Raw genomic sequence first — 18,992 nt, forward strand, 5'->3', positions numbered from 1 at the left:
AGCCTCGGGCTTCACCCCTGGCCCTTGGGTGGCTGGGGGGGGGGGACCCCTTGATTGAAGGGGTTCCCACTCCCCCAGGGTACCCCGGCCAGGGGTGACTAGTTGGATTTTTGATGCCACGGCCGCAGGGCGCTGTATAAAAGTGACCCCCGGCTGTGGCATTATCTGTCCAGCTAGTGGAGCCCGGTGCTGGTTTTAAAAATACGGGGGACCCCTACTCTTTTTGTCCCCCGTATTTTTGGGACCAGGACCAGGCGCAGAGCCCGATGCTGGTTGCTTAAATATGGGGGAACCCCTGTCATTTTTTTCACCATATTTCTGCAACCAGGATCGGCTCAAAGAGCCCGAGGCTGGTTATGCTTAGGAGGGGGGACCCCACGCAATTTTTTTTTAAAAAATAAGCACTTTCCCACCCCTTCCCACTGATATACATGCACGGATCTCATGGATCCGTGCATGCCTATCCAATCACGAATAAAAAAAAAAGGTCTGTTTTTTTTTAGCACTTTTTTACGAGTTGAAATTTTTCACGGCAGTGTTTGTTCTTTTTTGGCTTTGCACTTCTTAGTAAATGACCGAGATTCATACTTAAACAGCCGCGTTTTGACCGATGGTGTATTCATTCGTAATTTTTTACCTGAACTTGCAAAAAATTACGAATGCCCTCATCACTGCCGTGATTAGTGTTTAGTAAATGACCGAGATTAACCGAGATGACACTTTGAAGAAAAAACGGCATCTCGGTCAAAATCGGGAGCTTAGTAAATATACCCCCATGTGTACAATTTCACTGTTAGGATTCTGTTCAGTATGTATCTGGTGTCAGCTGATCCATATGTGTTCTGTTCCTTGGCTCTGTGTACATGCAGCTCAGCAGGTGCACAGGGTTTGTAATTACTAGTGAACACTCCCAGCCTGGCCTTGTTCATTGGTTAGTGTGGCTGTTAAAGGCCAGCTAGCTGAGTTCTCAGACGCCGGTGATATTATACTACTTCCCTGCCTGAACTACCTGCATTGCCTGGTGTCTTCGTCCTAGCTCCTGTTCATGCCGAGAAGCCTGGTTTTCCAGTTCATGTAATCCTGCCACAACCATTCTTGCCAGCTCATGTTCATGCCAGAACTATTTAGTTAAGTATCATGGACTTTCACTGTGCTCTGTGGATTCTCTAGTATTCACTACTCGTGTTACATGTTACTATGGACTTCCTCTATGCCTGCATGCTGTTATGCTTTATTATACAAATCCTGCAATCAGTTCCGTGGATTATATTACTCTGATTCTTTATTCAACTGTCTCATTACTCTGCTGCAATTCTCAGTCTGCAAACCCATTTACTCTTAGCTCATATTGTACCCTGGATTGTTACTGTGATTCCTCTGCCATACCTCATTATACCACTGCTATAATAAATACTTAGTATTCCTGCACTTCTGTGGACATTCATTTCCTGCAACAGTGATTGTTATACATTCTAGTCCTGTAATCAAGTCCTGGCTCTTAGCTGTTATATTACTCACCTGCTGTCCATAATCAGTGTAAGTGTGCTGCTGCACATTTCAGTATTAAAGGGAGAGTCCATAGTCTGCTAACCTTTAATTCTGCTACAACGTGCTCAAGTTATTACTGTATTCCCCAGTCAAGTCTGGTTAACCATTTCTATGTCGCACTGCAACTGCCTGCACCTCCAGTAGTAATTCTCTCCTTGTAATTCACCTGCCAAACATTAGAGGCAGGTGAATCGTAACATTATCACCGGCCATAAAACACACTACTGGAGTAGTATGCTCAGAATGGACCCAGTCGTTTCAAGTCCAGTCCAGATCTCAGCCGGTCAGACTCATGTTGCAGATCCAGTTCCGGGTCTTCTGAGCAAGCTGCAGAACTTTGAGAGTACACAGACACTGCTGTTACAAGCCTTTTTGGAATATCTTCTCGTGTGGATCTGCTGCAGCAGAGTATTCCAACCTCTCAAAGTGTCCTGGAGGCAGTTAATCCTTGCCATAATCAGCCTGGTGAGGACAATATTGTTGGTACATTTTCTTGCAACTGTTCCAGGTCCTCTCTGTCCCATGGTGGAGTGAATCCTGAGCGACTGAGTAATTTGTTCGTGAAAATTGAGCAGTTACAAACGTTTTTTACTGGTATAACTCAATTGATACCAGAAATTTTTGGGAGTTTTCTGGACCTTTTCAAAGCTTACTCTCAGGTTTCTGAGACCAATGTGACTACAGACTCTTGCTTCCCCACTACTGAAATTCCCTCGTCAGGTTGGGGTGAAGGGAGATTTCGGAGTTACCTGCGACCCAGGCTTTCTGAAGCTGAACGCCAGCGGCGTATTGAGAATGGTCTCTGTCTCTATTGTGGGAGTGCTGAACACCTGATTAAAGACTGTTCATTATGCAGGTTCAGAAATAGTGATAAACTTCAGCCTTCCAGGGTTCAAGCTGATAAATCACTCAATGTTCTTCCAGACCCTATTTCTCCCAAAAAGCTTGCCCAAAAGAAAACTCTTATTTACAATTGGAGTCCTGTGACGAGGGGCTCAGAACTTAAATTTGGGAACCAGCAGGAGACTAAGTCTCTTATCAGCAGTGAGGTGTTCACCGCCTGTGCCCCAGGAGGGGTCTCGAGTGGCTGTGCCCCAGGAGGGGTCTCGAGTGGCTGTGCCCCAGGAGGGGTCTCGAGTGGCTGTGCCCCAGGAGGGGTCTCGACTGGCTGTGCCCCAGGAGGGGTCTCGACTGGCTGTGCCCCAGGAGGGGACTCGTGTGCCAAAGCCCCAGGAGGGGACTCGTGTGCCAAAGCCCCAGGAGGGGACTCGTGTGCCAAAGCCCCAGGAGGGGACTTGTGTGCCAAAGCCCCAGGAGGGGACTCGTGTGCCAAAGCCCCAGGAGGGGTTCCCACTGCCCTTGCCTCACGGCATGAGGACCCGTCTGCCCTTGCCTCACGGCATGAGGACCCGTCTGCCCTTGCCTCACGGCATGAGGACCCGTCTGCCCTTGCCTCACGGCATGAGGACCCGTCTGCCCTTGCCTCACGGCATGAGGACCCGTCTGCCCTTGCCTCACGGCATGAGGACCCGTCTGCCCTTGCCTCACGGCATGAGGACGCTGTTTTCCCTTCCATCGGGCAAGCGAGGACTGCCGTGTCAACGGTCAGTCCAAATGTTGTCTTGTCTTTCAGGGTCACTCAGTCATCCAAGTCTGCCTTTCCAGAGGTCCGTGAAGTGCCTGCCTTTCCAGAGGTCCGTGAGGTGCCTGCCTTTCCAGAGGTCCGTGAGGTGCCTGCCTTTCCAGAGGTCCGTGAGGTGTCCGCCTTGCCAGAGGTCCGTGAGGTGTCCGCCTTGCCAGAGGTCCGTGAGGTGTCCGCCTTGCCAGAGGTCCGTGAGGTGTCCGCCTTGCCAGAGGTCCGTGAGGTGTCCGCCTTGCCAGAGGTTCGAGAGGTGTCCGCCTTGCCAGAGGTCCGAGAGGTGTCCGCCTTGCCAGAGGTCCGAGAGGTGTCCGCCTTGCCAGAGGTCCGAGAGGTGTCCGCCTTGCCAGAGGTCCGAGAGGTGTCCGCCTTGCCAGAGGTCCGAGAGGTGCCTGCCTTGCCAGAGGTCATGCCAAGGCCTGTCCAGCCCCAGGAGGGGCTTCTGCCTGTCCAGCCCCAGGAGGGGGTTCTGCCTGTCCAGCCCCAAGAGGGGGTTCTGCCTGTCCAGCCCCAGGAGGGGGTTCTGCCTGTCCAGCCCCAGGAGGGGGTTCTGCCTGTCCAGCCCCAGGAGGGGGTTCTGCCTGTCCAGCCCCAGGAGGGGGTTCTGCCTGTCCAGCCCCAGGAGGGGGTTCTGCCTGTCCAGCCTCAGGAGGGGGCTCTGCCTGTCCAGATTCCAGAAAGGGTAGTTGATGGCCTCTCACCAAAAGGGTCATCAAACCCTGAAGTCCCAGGATGGGTTCCAGTTTTTGTGTCCAGTTCTGAAGCCCTAGAAAGGGCATCTGATTCAAGTTCTAGTGTTAAACATTGTGCCTCAGAGTTGATTTCCAGTTTAAACACAGCTTTCTCAGACTGTATCCAAAATGCCTCCAAACACCATCATGTCGCATCTGTTAGCTTTAGTTCCAAGAAAGATCTCCATTGTAATACTCCAGGGAATATTGTCTTTGAAGGAGATCTTGCCCAATTCCGTGCCCTGGCTCGTCAGTATCTCGTATACATCGAATCAGACTCGTCAATCAGCATCACTCCTGCCAATGCAGTTAGTTATTTCCTCAGATCCTTCAGAGGGGAAGCTTTGGACTGGGCCAAACCCTTCATCAAGTCCAAAAATCCATTGCTCACTGATCTTCCTGCCTTCATTAAAGCGGTACAACAAAGATTCACCCCAAAATCAGACTGTTCAAAGTTGTCCATAGATTCAAATTCTGTCGTATCTATTTCCAGTCAAAGTCTACCTGTTCCGGTCAGTAAAGTTAAGTTAACTGCTTCTGCTAATGAGTCTTCATGTCTTGCTGATCCTAAAGAGAAATTTCCTGCCCTACCGGTTCCCGGGAAGAACCTTAAGTTTCGTAAGTCTCAAGTAGAGGCTTCATGTCCTGTTGGTCCTGAGAAAGTTCTTCCTTCTGTCAAGCCTGAAATGAAAGTCCAGTCTGTTGATCCTGCTAAAGACTCTCATTCTGTTGGTCCTGACCAAGACCCAGACCCTATTATCTTTAATGGAAGGTTGGAGCAATTTCGAGATCTGTTACTTCAAGTTCGGGAATTGGGTCCATGCCTTTCCTCTGATGCTGAGATAATTCTATTCTTGGGCATGGCCTTCAAGGGGGAGGCTCTGAAATGGCTTAAACCACTCATCTCTTCCAACGATCCTGTTCTTCGAGACTTGAAAGCCTTCAGTAATGCTGTAACTAAAAGATTTAGTGGTCCTGAAATTGATTTTTCTGAATATTCTGGGAGTCCTGCCTTGTCCACGAAAGAATCTTCTATTACTGAAGTCGGATCTCCTTTGAGGAACCAGCGCACGAATGACTCTTCATCTCACAAAGACTGCAGGCTTCCAAAATCTTCAAAACAACAAACCAAGTACATAACTTCTGGCTTTATGTCATTCTCTTCCCCATACAATTGGTCTTCTGAAAATTCCTGTCATTTGAACTCATCATCTGCTCAGTCTGTCAAGTTTTTATCTCCTGCTAAGAAAGCTGTGGTTTTGCCTTGTGACGTTGACTCCAATTCGGATTATGACTCAGTAGCTGAAGAAGCTTTGTTACTGGAGTCACCTGTAAGCTATGACAATGTCTTTATGCTTCCAGTGGTTAAACCAAAACGGTCCCGTAAGAAGAAGCATCGTCGGAGATCTTGAATTTATGATTTATCTCTAAGACTTTTTGTTTCCCTTAGTCCTGTTCGGGTGTCCAGAGTCCACCCTGAAGGGGGGGGGTAATGTTAGGATTCTGTTCAGTATGTATCTGCTGTCAGCTGATCCATATGTGTTCTGTTCCTTGGCTCTGTGTACATGCAGCTCAGCAGGTGCACAGGGTTTGTAATTACTAGTGAACACTCCCAGCCTGGCCTTGTTCATTGGTTAGTGTGGCTGTTAAAGGCCAGCTAGCTGAGTTCTCAGACGCCGGTGATATTATACTACTTTCCTGCCTGAACTACCTGCATTGCCTGGTGTCTTCGTCCTAGCTCCTGTTCATGCCGAGAAGCCTGGTTTTCCAGTTCATGTAATCCTGCCACAACCATTCTTACCAGCTCATGTTCATGCCAGAACTATTTAGTTAAGTATCATGGACTTTCACTGTGCTCTGTGGATTCTCTAGTATTCACTACTCGTGTTACATGTTACTATGGACTTCCTCTATGCCTGCATGCTGTTATGCTTTATTATACAAATCCTGCAATCAGTTCCGTGGATTATATTACTCTGATTCTTTATTCAACTGTCTCATTACTTTGCTGCAATTCTCAGTCTGCAAACCCATTTACTCTTAGCTCATATTGTACCCTGGATTGTTACTGTGATTCCTCTGCCATACCTCATTATACCACTGCTATAATAAATACTTAGTATTCCTGCACTTCTGTGGACATTCATTTCCTGCAACAGTGATTGTTATACATTCTAGTCCTGTAATCAAGTCCTGGCTCTTAGCTGTTATATTACTCACCTGCTGTCCATAATCAGTGTAAGTGTGCTGCTGCACATTTCAGTATTAAAGGGAGAGTCCATAGTCTGCTAACCTTTAATTCTGCTACAACGTGCTCAAGTTATTACTGTATTCTCCAGTCAAGTCTGGTTAACCATTTCTATGTCGCACTGCATCTGCCTGCACCTCCAGTAGTAATTCTCTCCTTGTAATTCACCTGCCAAACATTAGAGGCAGGTGAATCGTAACATTCACAGGCGTCCCTGGATAGATGGTTAGCACAGGGGAGAGTGTCCAAAGATAGTCCTACGTCCTCCTCGCCAAACCGCGTTTCCAAACCACAAGGGTTTCTTTTTCAAGACATAAGGAGCTTATCTCATCAGACAGGTTTATATACCCTTGATAATCATCCTATTGTAATTCCTAATACCAGACATGGATTACCTATCCGACTAAGATCCTATGCTAATACATAAATGACAGCTGATCTCTACTCCACATATTCTTACAGCCTCCGATTCCTCCTCAATAAGGACGCAAACGTGCAGCTCATTTTCCATTAGCGCTGACTTCCATACCCGGAAGTTCCGTCTCCAGCATGCGTTCCATAGACATGAAACTCTTTACCGCGACATTATTTCCTGTGACGTCTCTCCACTTTCTTTCAGAACAGGGACACCACATGAATGCGGAAGTCCCGGCTCCGACGTGTGTTCCACAGGCCGGAAATTCTCATCTGCGACGTCGTTTCCTGTGACGTCTTTCCACTGTATTCATTTTCTTTCAGAACAGGGGTATATTATCAATGCGGAATCGTCCCTTATTTTACATGGCGGCCATTTTCCATAGGTCCAGCTATTCTTATTCTTTATTAAAATAAATAACAGATTACAAAATAAATAAACATAATAAGAAAACCAGAAAAAAAAATATCCTTATTAAAACCAGAAAAAGAGGGGGAGAGGATGACTCGTATGTATCTATATCAAAGAAACCATTTGGTTTCAAAGTCTTTATTAAGACCATTGGGCATTAAGGTTTTAAAGTTGTAAATCATTTGCATTTCATTCTTTGCCAATCTGGCAGTAACATCAGTGCTTATAATATCTTTTTAAAAAATTTTCAACCCATAAAGGTTTTTAATATGTTTGGTATTATATTGATGTACATTTTTAAAATGCATTGATAAGGCGTGAGTTTCCAACCCTTTTCGAATGTTGTGCAAATGCTCACTCATTCTAACTTTAAAAGGGCGGGTAGTACAGCCGATGTAGAATTTGTTGCAGCTACATTCAATCCCATATATAATGCTAGAAGAGTGACATGTAATAAAGTCCCTAATGGTCAATTCTTACCATTAATTTCTACCTCTGATTTCTTCTTAGCAAAATTATTTTTAATGGTTTTACATCCAATACATATGCTGCACCTATGAAATCCCTCTGTTGAAACCATGGATTTCTTTGGCGAACCTGGATGTAAACTTCTCACTAATTTACTTCTCAGGTTAGGCGCCTTCCTAAATATGCACATAGGTTTAGCTGGTAAATCCTTTCCTATTACCGGATCCTTCAGTAATAAGGGCCTATGTTTTTTAATAATTTTCTGTACATCTTGTTGTTGCGTTGAATAACCAGTGGTAAATGCCCACTTTAATTTATCTGAATTTTTTTGATTTTGTTTATGTTGATCCCTATGTATCAAATTTACTCTTTTAAGGGTTTTAACATTGTCTAAGGCATAGGTTCTCAAACTCGGTCCTCAGGACTCCACACAGTGCATGTTTTGCAGGTCTCCTCACAGAATCGCAAGTGAAATAATTAGCTGCACCTGTGGGCCTTTTAAAATGTGTCAGTGAGTAATTAATACACCTGTGCACCTGCTGGGTTACCTGCAAAACATGCACTGTGTGGGGTCCTGAGGACAGAGTTTGAGAACCTCTGGTCTAGGATATTATTGTACCTCTTCTTGACTATATCCACTTGCTTTAAAGCTTTCTCCCATTTCTTCTACCTGAATATGAAAAACACTTTCGTCTGAACAATTTTTTTTAATCTCTGAAATTAGACAAAAGGTATTGGGGTATATGCAATTGCGGTCGAATTCCCGAAATTGTCGAATTTCGGGATTTTTTCGCCAAAAAAAAAAAAAATCGTCAATGCAATTCAGTGCTTTTCCGTCAAAAAAACGGACTTTCAAAATTCGACTTTTTGAAATTCGACTTTTGTGAAATTCGACTTTTCTGCAATGATACAAGTGCTGCAATTCGACCAAAGTGTATTCAATTCAAGTTTGGAAATTCGACAACAGTGCTTTTAGACAGTAAATTCGTCATTTTCAATCCGCCACACTTTGGAGGGTGAAACCAATAAAAAAAACTTAAAACATGTTTTTTTTTGGTGTTTTTTGGGGGGGGAATAGCATATCTATTTATATTAGAAGGGATTAGGTACTTGGTTTGTCTTTTTTGGTTGCACAAGTATTATTTATATATTTTAAAAAATATATATATTTTTTTAATAGCTGGAACGGTAAAATCAAGGAAAAAAATGGCGTGGGGTCCCCCCTCCAAAGCATAACCAGCCTCGGGCTCTTCGAGCTGGTCCTGGTTCTAAAAATGCGGGGAAAAATTTGACAGGGGATCCCCCGTATTTTTAAAACCAGCACTGGGCTCTGCACCTGGTGCTGGGGCAAAAAATACGGGGGACAAAAAGAGTAGGGGTCCCCCGTATTTTTTACACCAGCATCGGGCTCCACTAGCTGGACAGATAATGCCACAGCCGGGGGTCACTTTTATACAGTGGCCTGCGGCCGTGGCATTAAATATCCAACTAGTCACCCCTGGCCGGGGTACCCTGGGGGAGTGGGGACCCCTTCAATCAAGGGGTCCCCCCCCAGCCACCCAAGGGCCAGGGGTGAAGCCCGAGGCTGTCCCCCCCATCCAAGGGCTGCGGATGGGAGGCTGATAGCCTTGAGAAAAATGTCAGAATATTGTTTTTCCCAGTAGTACTACAAGTCCCAGCAAGCCTCCCCCGCAAGCTGGTACTTGGAGAACCACAAGTACCAGCATGCGGGAGAAAAACGGGCCCGCTGGTACCTGTAGTACTACTGGAAAAAAAATACCCAAATAAAAACAGGACACACACACCGTGACAAGTACAACTTTATTACATACTGCCGACACACACATACTTACCTATATTGACACGCCGACTGCCACAGTCTCCGACGATCCGAGGGTACCTGTGAAAAAATTATACTCACCTTCCAGCGTCCAGAGATAAATCCACGTCCAGAGTATAATCCAGGTACTTGGCAAAATAACAAAACGCAAAAACCCGTGCCAGCGGACTGAAAGAGGTCCCATGTTGACACATGAGACCCCTTTCCCCGAATGCAGAGACCTCTACGTGACAGCTGTCACTGAAAGGTCTCTTCAGCCAATCAGCGAGTGCAACGTCCTTGCACTCTGCTGATTGGCTCTGCGCGTCTGAGCTCAGACAGCGCATCGCAAAGCCTCTCCATTATATTCAATGGTGGGAACTTTGCGGCTAGCGGTGGGGTCACCCGCCGGTCAGCGGCTGACCGCGGGTAACCCCCCCGCTGACGGCAAAGTTCCCACCATTGAAATAATGGAGAGAGCTGTGCGATGCGCTGTCACAGCACAGACAGCGCACAGCCAATCAGGTGAGCGCCACGTAGTAGCGCTTCCTGATTGGCTGAAGGGACCTCAGTGACAGGAGTCACGTGGGGTCCCGGCACATTCGGGGAAAGGGGTCTCATGTGTCAATATGGGACCCCTTTCAGTCCGGCATGGTCGGGTATGCGGTTTGTTTTTTTAACAAGTACGTGGATTATACTCTGGACGTGGATTTATCTCTGGACGCTGGAAGGTGAGTATAATCTTTTCACAGGTACCCTCGGATCGTCGGAGACTGTGGCAGTCGGCGTGTCAACATAGGTAAGTATGTGTGTGTCGGCAGTATGTAATAAAGTTGTACTTGTCACGGTGTGTGTGTCCTGTTTTTATTTGGGTATTTTTTTTCCAGTAGTACTACAGGTACCAGCGGGCCCGTTTTTCTCCCGCATGCTGGTACTTGTGGTTCTCCAAGTACCAGCTTGCGGGGAAGGCTTGCTGGGACTTGTAGTACTACTGGGAAAAACAATATTCTGACATTTTTCTCAAGGCTATCAGCCTCCCATCCGCAGCCTTTGGATGGGGGGGACAGCCTCGGGCTTCACCCCTGGCCCTTGGGTGGCTGGGGGGGGGACCCCTTGATTGAAGGGGTCCCCACTCCCCCAGGGTACCCCGGCCAGGGGTGACTAGTTGGATATTTAATGCCACGGCCGCAGGGCGCTGTATAAAAGTGACCCCCGGCTGTGGCATTATCTGTCCAGCTAGTGGAGCCCGATGCTGGTGTATAAAATACGGGGGGACCCCTACTCTTTTTGTCCCCCGTATTTTTTGCACCAGCATCAGGCGCAGAGCCCGGTGCTGGTTTTAAAAATACGGGGGATCCCATGTCAATTTTGTCCCCGCATTTTTAGAACCAGGACCAGCTCGAAGAGCACGAGGCTGGTTATGCTTTGGAGGGGGGACCCCACGCCATTTTTTTCCGGGTTTTTCCCGTTTTTTCCCATTTTTTTAATTTGCGGCAAAATCCGGCAAATCGGCCGTTTTTCGCCCGCGGGAATGTTGAATCCGTTTTTCATTGAATATGGTGAATTCCGGCAGCCACCTGCCGGAATTCACCTGTCGAATTGTGTCGAATTAAAAAACGGCGATAATTTGCCGCGATTCGCCGTGAATTGCATATACCCCATAGTACGTAGCCAATTTTCATGATGGCAACTTGTCCTCTCGATATATGTTCTTGAATCAGTGGGTTTAATGTAGTTCCTAGTTTTTATCTGGTTATCTTCTATATATATATATAGTCAAGTCTAAGAAATTAACCTCTTTTTCATTGATATCAAAGGTCAAACCAATATTTATTTCACTGGCATTTAAATACTCACAAGAGAAACTAAGGCTCTCTCTATCCCCCAACAGAGCTCTATTTGTCTGTTTGGACGACATGCACACACACACACGCACACACACACACACACACACACACACACACACACACACACACACACACACACACACACACACACACACACACACACACACACACACACACACACACACCATACTTGCCTACCTGACCCTCTCCATGAGGGAGAAAATGCTCTGTTCCTGGACTTTCCTGGTTATGTATGATTGCCATCACCTGTGGTGAAACACCTTTCTTATCCATTCACTAGCTCACCACAGCTGATGGCAATCATACATTACCAGGAAAGTCCAGAAACAGAGCATTTTCTCCCTCATGAAGAGGGTCAGGTAGGCAAGTATGACACACACCCTCCATGTTTACTTCATATACAATGCTGCAACACCAGGTTACTTACCATCCCAGAACTCTGCAACAAGTATCAGCAGTAACCAGAAAACGGTCAGAGTGGAGGTATAGGGAACACGTGTGGCCACTTATTCGCGGGGGGAGAGAGAGTGAATCAGTCTGGCAGGTAGGGGTGGAACCCTGTGTGGGGTAAGCAGTGTGGTGACTGATAGGGGGAAGGGTCAGTGCTGGGGCTGCAGATGATGTGGGTAAGGAGGAAGCAGATAACTGGCTCAGCTGATTTATATATACTGTGCACTGGCGGAGAAGTGGGGTCCTGTGTTTTCCACTTCCACACCCTACACAGAACATGCCCAGACCCTTCCGGCCAGCTGCTGGGGGCTACTGGTGTCTTCTACCCCCAGGCTGGCCAGGAGCTGTGTGGGGAATTGTGAGCTTACATGTGCCATTACTGATGTATATAGTTCTGCATCATTATAGCTTGCCCATTACAGTGATAAAGCATTTATATTAGGGGTGTGCACAGGCCATTTTTCGGGTTTTGTGTTTTGGTTTTGGATCTGAATCTCCTTCGTGTTTTGATCTGGATTGGTTTTTCCAAAACCACCCTTGCAGGTTTTGGGTTTGGTTTTAGATCTGGATTTTTTTTTCTCATAAAAGTCATCAATAACAGAATTTAGGCGTGTTTTTGTTCCTACGGTATTATTAACCACAATAACATTAATTTCCACTAATTTCCAGACTATTCTGAACATCTCACAGCTCACAATTGTTTTTATCCAGTTTAGGCCAAAAGGTTGCACTGCGGTAGATGGACGGAGCAGCAGCAGCCCTTGGATGTACTATATATACTGGGAGGACAAAATATATAAAAAAAAAGAATGTATTTAAAAATAAATGCATTAGGCAAGGCTCAAGATTTCAGGTCACAAAAAGATGATTATGGCAAGAATAAAAAAGACAATATTTTAGATTTAATTTATTGAATTTATTTTAATTTTTTTTAATTTAATTTATTCAATTTAATCTATTAGAATCAAATACTTAATTTCCTCCAAGATATCTTCAATATGCAGAAGGTTCAGTATAAAAAGGATGTCTATTATTTTGGGTGGACTGACAGAACACCCCTAGATGGACGGAGCAGCTGCAGTCCCTGGATATATACTGGGATGACACAGCACAAAATATTAATTTCAATCAAAATATATCTATTATTTTTTATATCACACACTGTGGTTACAGAGTGCACAAATGAGTCAAAAGTATGTAGAAGTATTTTTTATATCACACACCACCTGTTACAGTGTCGCACAAATGAATCAGAAATAATAATTAAACACTGCAGTTGACTACACTGACAGCGTCGCACAATGCATTTATGAGTAGGAAATAATATACTGCAGAATTAGAAGGTATTATCTGCGCAATCTCCCTGATGTAGCACCAATAGAGAAAAAAAGAGTTTAGATGGAAACAAATTTAAATATGCAGCCGTAGAAAGGATTAGTACCCTTACTAGTCTGATTTATACACAGCAATAGAACTCTTGGCGCAACATTAAAAGAAAGGAGTAGAAAGGATACAAAGAATTGTCAGACTGAATAAAGTATAACACGTTTAATTATAATAAATTGAAAAAGATTTTTTGGGGTTTGCATATAACCACAAATTCATTTAAAATTTACATAAACACAATTCATCCACTATTACAGGATGTTCCCAAAATAAACCGGCACTAATAATTCATATGAAGCACTTAAAAATTGTCTAATAAAAAGTCAATGCCTAACTGGCCATAATTGTTCTGAGAACTGTTATCCTAAACCACATAGGTTCATTATCTTTAATAGGTTCACCAAACAGATCAAAAGGATTACGCAAAAAAAGCCCTTGAAAGTTAATATAGTAGCCTCCTTCACTCACACTTTCCAGTGTATGCAACTTGCCCAGTATTGTAGACACTTTAGCAGTTCTCGTGGCAGTTGGTTTAATGAATAGCACTTATGTACCTCTCACTTTCCGTTTGCCGGGTCCACGTCTCCGTTCATGTTAGCGTCATCGGCTGGAGCCGGTCGCCTTCCAGAACCGTAGTGTTCCTCTGCTCTGCTTGACCCGCAGGCTTGGAACGCACAACTACGGCTTTTCGGTTTCGAGGTTTCCGGCTTCTGGAGGTGTGTGTGGTCAGCGCAGGCTTCATATGAAGAATTATTGCTGGTTTATTTTGAGAACATCCTGTAAAAGTGGATGAATTGTGTTTATGTAAATTTTAAATGAATTTGTGGTTATATGCAAACCCCATTATTTATTATAATTAAATGTGTTATATTTAATTCAGTCTGACAATAATATACTGCAATCTGACTGACAGTGTCACAGTACTTATGAAAATAAAATAAAAATTGTATAGTACACTGGGGTACAGCACAAACAAAAAATAGATTTTTTTATAATTATAATTTTAGGCTTTTTCTTTTTAGCTTTAATTATTTTAATTTTATACTGGGGCGGAGCCCCTGGATGGATGGACAGTTCACCCCTTTTAGATACAGCAGACAGAGCACCCCTTTCAAATACATAATATATACATATATTTTTGTCTTTGGATCACACACAGAGGATATATAGCAGTAGCATACTGCAGCCGCTGTACTAGTAGTCAGAGTGATGCACCAATAGAAATATATTTTTTGCTTTGGATCACACACAGAGGATATATAGCAGTAGTGCACAGCAGTACTGGTAGTCATCACTGAGTGACACAACAATAGAAATATATTTTTTGCTCTGGATCACACACAGATGATATATAGCAGTAGTGTATGGCAGCTGCAGTTCGACTGATGCACCAATTAAATATAGTTTTTACTTTGGATCACACACAGATATAGCAGTAGTGTCAGTGTATGGCAGCCACAGTACTGAGCACACAGCCGCTTATAGACAGAGGACAGCACTTGGTCCATCCTATACACAGCCACAGTATGCTAGTGCAGTGCACTACTGTGCTGTGCAGAGCCCTACACAGTGACTGACACAACACACCTACACAAGGAGCACTGCTCTAACCTGCCCACATCTGCTCTCTCCTGCTCCCTTTGCTTTTTCCTGCCCCCTTCTGCTCTCTCCTCCCCCCATTGCTCTCTCCTGCCTCTTCTCTAACCACAGCAGCACAGAAGGAACATGTCCTGTGCACTCTCCAAGTCCGGAGTGAAGACGGCGCCGATCACCAGGGACTTATATAGAATCTAAAACCTGCAAGATCCGACAGCGGGATGATGAAGTTTTGCCTAATTTTTGGATGAGTTAGGCGCGAAAAACTGAGCTTGGCTCGGATCTGGGCTTGAAACTCAAAGTTCGGGGGAGGGGGTTCAGTTCTCAGAAAACCGAACCCGCTCATTCCTATTTATTATGTGTTTATCTTATAGCTGATTTAGAGAACTTATATTGAGTAAATCTCTAATAAATAAATTGTTTTATCTTTATCTGTCTCCTGTCTGCATGACCTGACCCAGAAGTCCCGGGGTATACTCTGTGAGTTTAGACGCTAATACTCTGGGTCTTCACACAAGGGTCAGAACATGATGAGCAGGCAAGTTCATGAAATGGACAAGAAACACAAATTCACAGATATCCCATTCCTTTCTACTTTCTTTCATTTTTCAAACCACCTAGGTAACCTCTGTTTTCTACCCAATTACCTCCCTTCTAAATTGTCCATATAGTACATTATATATATTCTCTTTCTATGCCTCTGACCCCAGACTAACATTCAGGGCTATAACTAGGTGTGGGTAGACGATGCTTAGCCCACAGCGCATTTGTCCTATGGGCGCACCGTCTGCTACAGTTACCACAGATTATTCTCCTCCATAGCTCCACCCCTTCCATCTCCTGTAATGTCTAAGGAGGGACTGGAGCACAGGAGCCACTCCTCATCAGTAACAAATGTATGCAGCAGCATAGCTGCTCTCGGGGGTTGGGGGGTTCTCTCTCTCTCGCACACGCACACACTCTGCTCGCTGATGCTACACCCTTCTCACACACACACACAATAGGAGGAAGAAGAGGAATGAGGTGTAGGCACTCTACTGTGGTGTAATGTGTATAAAGGATACTACTGTGTGCTGTGTTATGTGAGTAACGGATGTTACTGTGGGGTGTACTGTGAGTAAGGGGCACTACTGTGCGGTGTAATGTGAATGATGGATGCTACTGCATGATGTAATGTGACCAATGGAGGCTACCGAGCGGTGTAATGAGAATAACAGATGCTAATGTGCACTGTCCCTGTTTTAAATATCAGGTGTGAGAGGGCTCCAATTCTCTTTCTGGCACAGGGCACCAAAAATGATTAGTTACGGCTCTGCTAACATTGCTAAGTGTCTGCATCACATAGACCGCCAACGAACTCAGCAATCTGACTGGACCAATACAGTATGCAATATATAACACTTATCCTTATGTATATATACCTTTTATAATCTTGTGAAAAAAGGACCCTCTTACCTCTTTGTCTGTCCGTTATTACCCATATCTTGTTTGATTACTGTTTTGATCCTAATTGTAAAACACAATAGAATATGCTGGCACTATATAAATAAGTGTTGAAAAATATATACTTCTTTTCTTCCCCAACTAGTAACAAGAGATTTGGTAATTTATCAATCCAATTAGTTATATCATCCAAATGCATGAAAGGGAAGGGTTATTCTGAACAAGAAACAAAAAACTGGTATCCCCCAGCACTAGAGATGACATCAGCAACAGGATTTTAAAACTACAAGTAGTTCCCAGTTAGTCCCAGTAAACAGAGGGAATCCTCTAGTCCATTGGTTCCCAAACTTTTTTTGAATCACAGCGCCCTAAAGCATCAGAATTTTTTTCATGGCACTCCTAGGCCAAACGTTCTTATTGAGAAATTTAGAAATAAATAAATTGTGTTTATATGTCATCCTTAGGTTCAGTTATGAGGTGAGGGACAAGATGTGCTTCTTTCTGTCCACGTGTTTTATGATTGCCAGTCACCAGCACTGGCTTTGCCTATTACATTGACCATACTTTTAATAATTTGAATTGTTCCTGGGCCACCAACTAAAGGCACCCCTGCAAGTGTCCTGAGGCACCCCAAGGTGCCACGGTACACAGTTTGAGAACCACTGCTCTAGTCAGAAATTCCCAATATTTTACAAACATACTGTACAGTACTATTGCTTTGCAAGTATAAGAAAAAAGTCCAATATAAAGATGTGTCCTTTGGGTATGTGCACATAAGCTCTTGTCACAATCATCCATATATAAAATAGATGTATTGATGATCTTGTCACAATCATCCATACATAAAATAATACCCCAAATGTAGACCAATAAAAAATGTACCATGCATATGAAATAATAAAAACAATATAGTGTATGCTATAAGTCAATTTGAGCATAGGTTTAGATGTAGAGTTTGGTACTGATTGTGATTTGGTTGCAAAGTGGTTGTTTTGCATGATGCTGTGGAAGCATGATTGACTACCTTATGCTAATGCTATTGTCCATAGAGCTAATGCAGGGATCTGTGTGGCTCCAAGCAGGAAGCCACTCAGCCCAGACATATTAACCTGGAGAAGGGATAAAGAAGTGATAAAGCAGTGATAAGTGCAAGGTGATAACGCACCAGCCAATCATTACTGTCATGTCCCACGATATATGTGTTTCATATGTTGTCATGTTACCATTGCAAGCTTTGCAGCTTGTTAAAATGTGTCCCTCCTGATTTCCTGTAGCTAGGTTCTGATGTCATTAGTCCTTCCCTTATCCTGCCTCCAGCAGCTTGTGTGTGTCTGCCATTTTAGTTTCCTGACTAGCTCTGGTAAATTATCATCTTTTCACCTACTGTTTTGTGCATAACTACAAGAATATCAGCTTGAAATAAACCCTCATCTGGATTCTTCATATGTGCCTCTTCAGTAGAGTTGACACTATCTGACAAGGTCTCTTGGTGTGAGTACTCGTTCATTTTAGACATACACAGAGGAACTGTCTCAGGAGCCTAACATTTACAGCCTGGTTATTGAGTCAGAATAATTCCGGATTTGAAAAATGACAGGAGCTGACTGGCTGGTGTGTTATCACCTTGCACTTATCACTGCTTTATCACTTATTTATCCCTTTTCCAGGCTTGATACATCTGCCCCACTATTTGTTATGCTACTTTGACTTGTCATAGACCTGATGCAAGGACTCGTGTGGCTTCAAGCAGGCAGCTGCTCCGACCACTCTTTCTACTTTCACAGCACAACTGTTGATATTATTACCGGTACTTACACCCGCCCCGTACAAGGTGCAAGAGATCTGTCTGAAACAAAGTTCCCTTCTCTGTGCGCATGACTCCCACAACACTTCCACAAGACAGAAGAGCACCATGCAATCAAGCAACCAAAACGCAAATGTTGTAGAAAGACAGACGTCACAAACGCTATTGCAACTGCATCCACCTCTGAATCACCCCTTTGACTTGGTTTTAGGACTTAGTTTTTGCTCCACTGTTAATTTATAATAAATCAGCTAGCTTCCACTTAAAGAAGCTTTGAAAAATAGACAGTGGAAAAAGATATTTATTGACTTTTACTTAATAAATATTGTTACAAAATGATTGTTAATGCCAGTTCTTGAGTGTTTTTTTGTCCACAGTTATTTTGTATCTAATATTCTCTGTCAATACATACACAACTGTGGGGTCTATGTACTAAGCCTTGGAGAGAGTTAAAGTGGATGGAGAGAAAGAATCAACCAATCATCTCCTAATTGTCATTTTTTAAACCCAGCCTATATCATGGCAGTTAGGAGCTGATTGGCTGGTACTTTATCTCTGTCCACTTTATCTCTCTTCAAGGCTTAGTACATAGACTCCTTTGGAGAGGAAAAGAGTATTCTGTTTAAGGGAATTGTTATGTCTATTTTATTAAAAACTCATTCTTTATTTACATTTTTCATGTTAAATAAAACATTTTTTACAAGTTCATAATGTTTCACAAAGTGTAGCATAAAAATATATATTATGTAGTAAAGGATTCTAAAAAGAATGGTACAGTACTGAAATAAATCACTGACAGACCCAGAATAACTATAAAACCTTGGAGGTCATTCCGAGTTGGTCGCTCGCAAGCGGATTTTAGCAGATTTGCTCATGCTAAGCCGCCGCCTACTGGGAGTGAATCTTAGCATCTTAAAATTGCGAACGATGTATTCGCAATATTGTGATTACACACCTCGTAGCAGTTTCTAAATAGCTCCAGACTTACTCGGCATCTGCGATCATTTCACTGCTTGTCGTTCCTGGTTTGACGTCACAAACACACCAAGCGTTCGCCCAGACACTCCCCCGTTTCTCCGGCCACTCCTGAGTTTTTTCCGGAAACGGTAGCGTTTTTTCCCACACGCCCATAAAACGGCCTGTTTCCGCCCAGAAACACCCATTTC

This window comes from Pseudophryne corroboree, chromosome 5 (assembly GCF_028390025.1).
Source record: "Pseudophryne corroboree isolate aPseCor3 chromosome 5, aPseCor3.hap2, whole genome shotgun sequence".
Lineage (NCBI taxonomy): Eukaryota > Metazoa > Chordata > Amphibia > Anura > Myobatrachidae > Pseudophryne > Pseudophryne corroboree.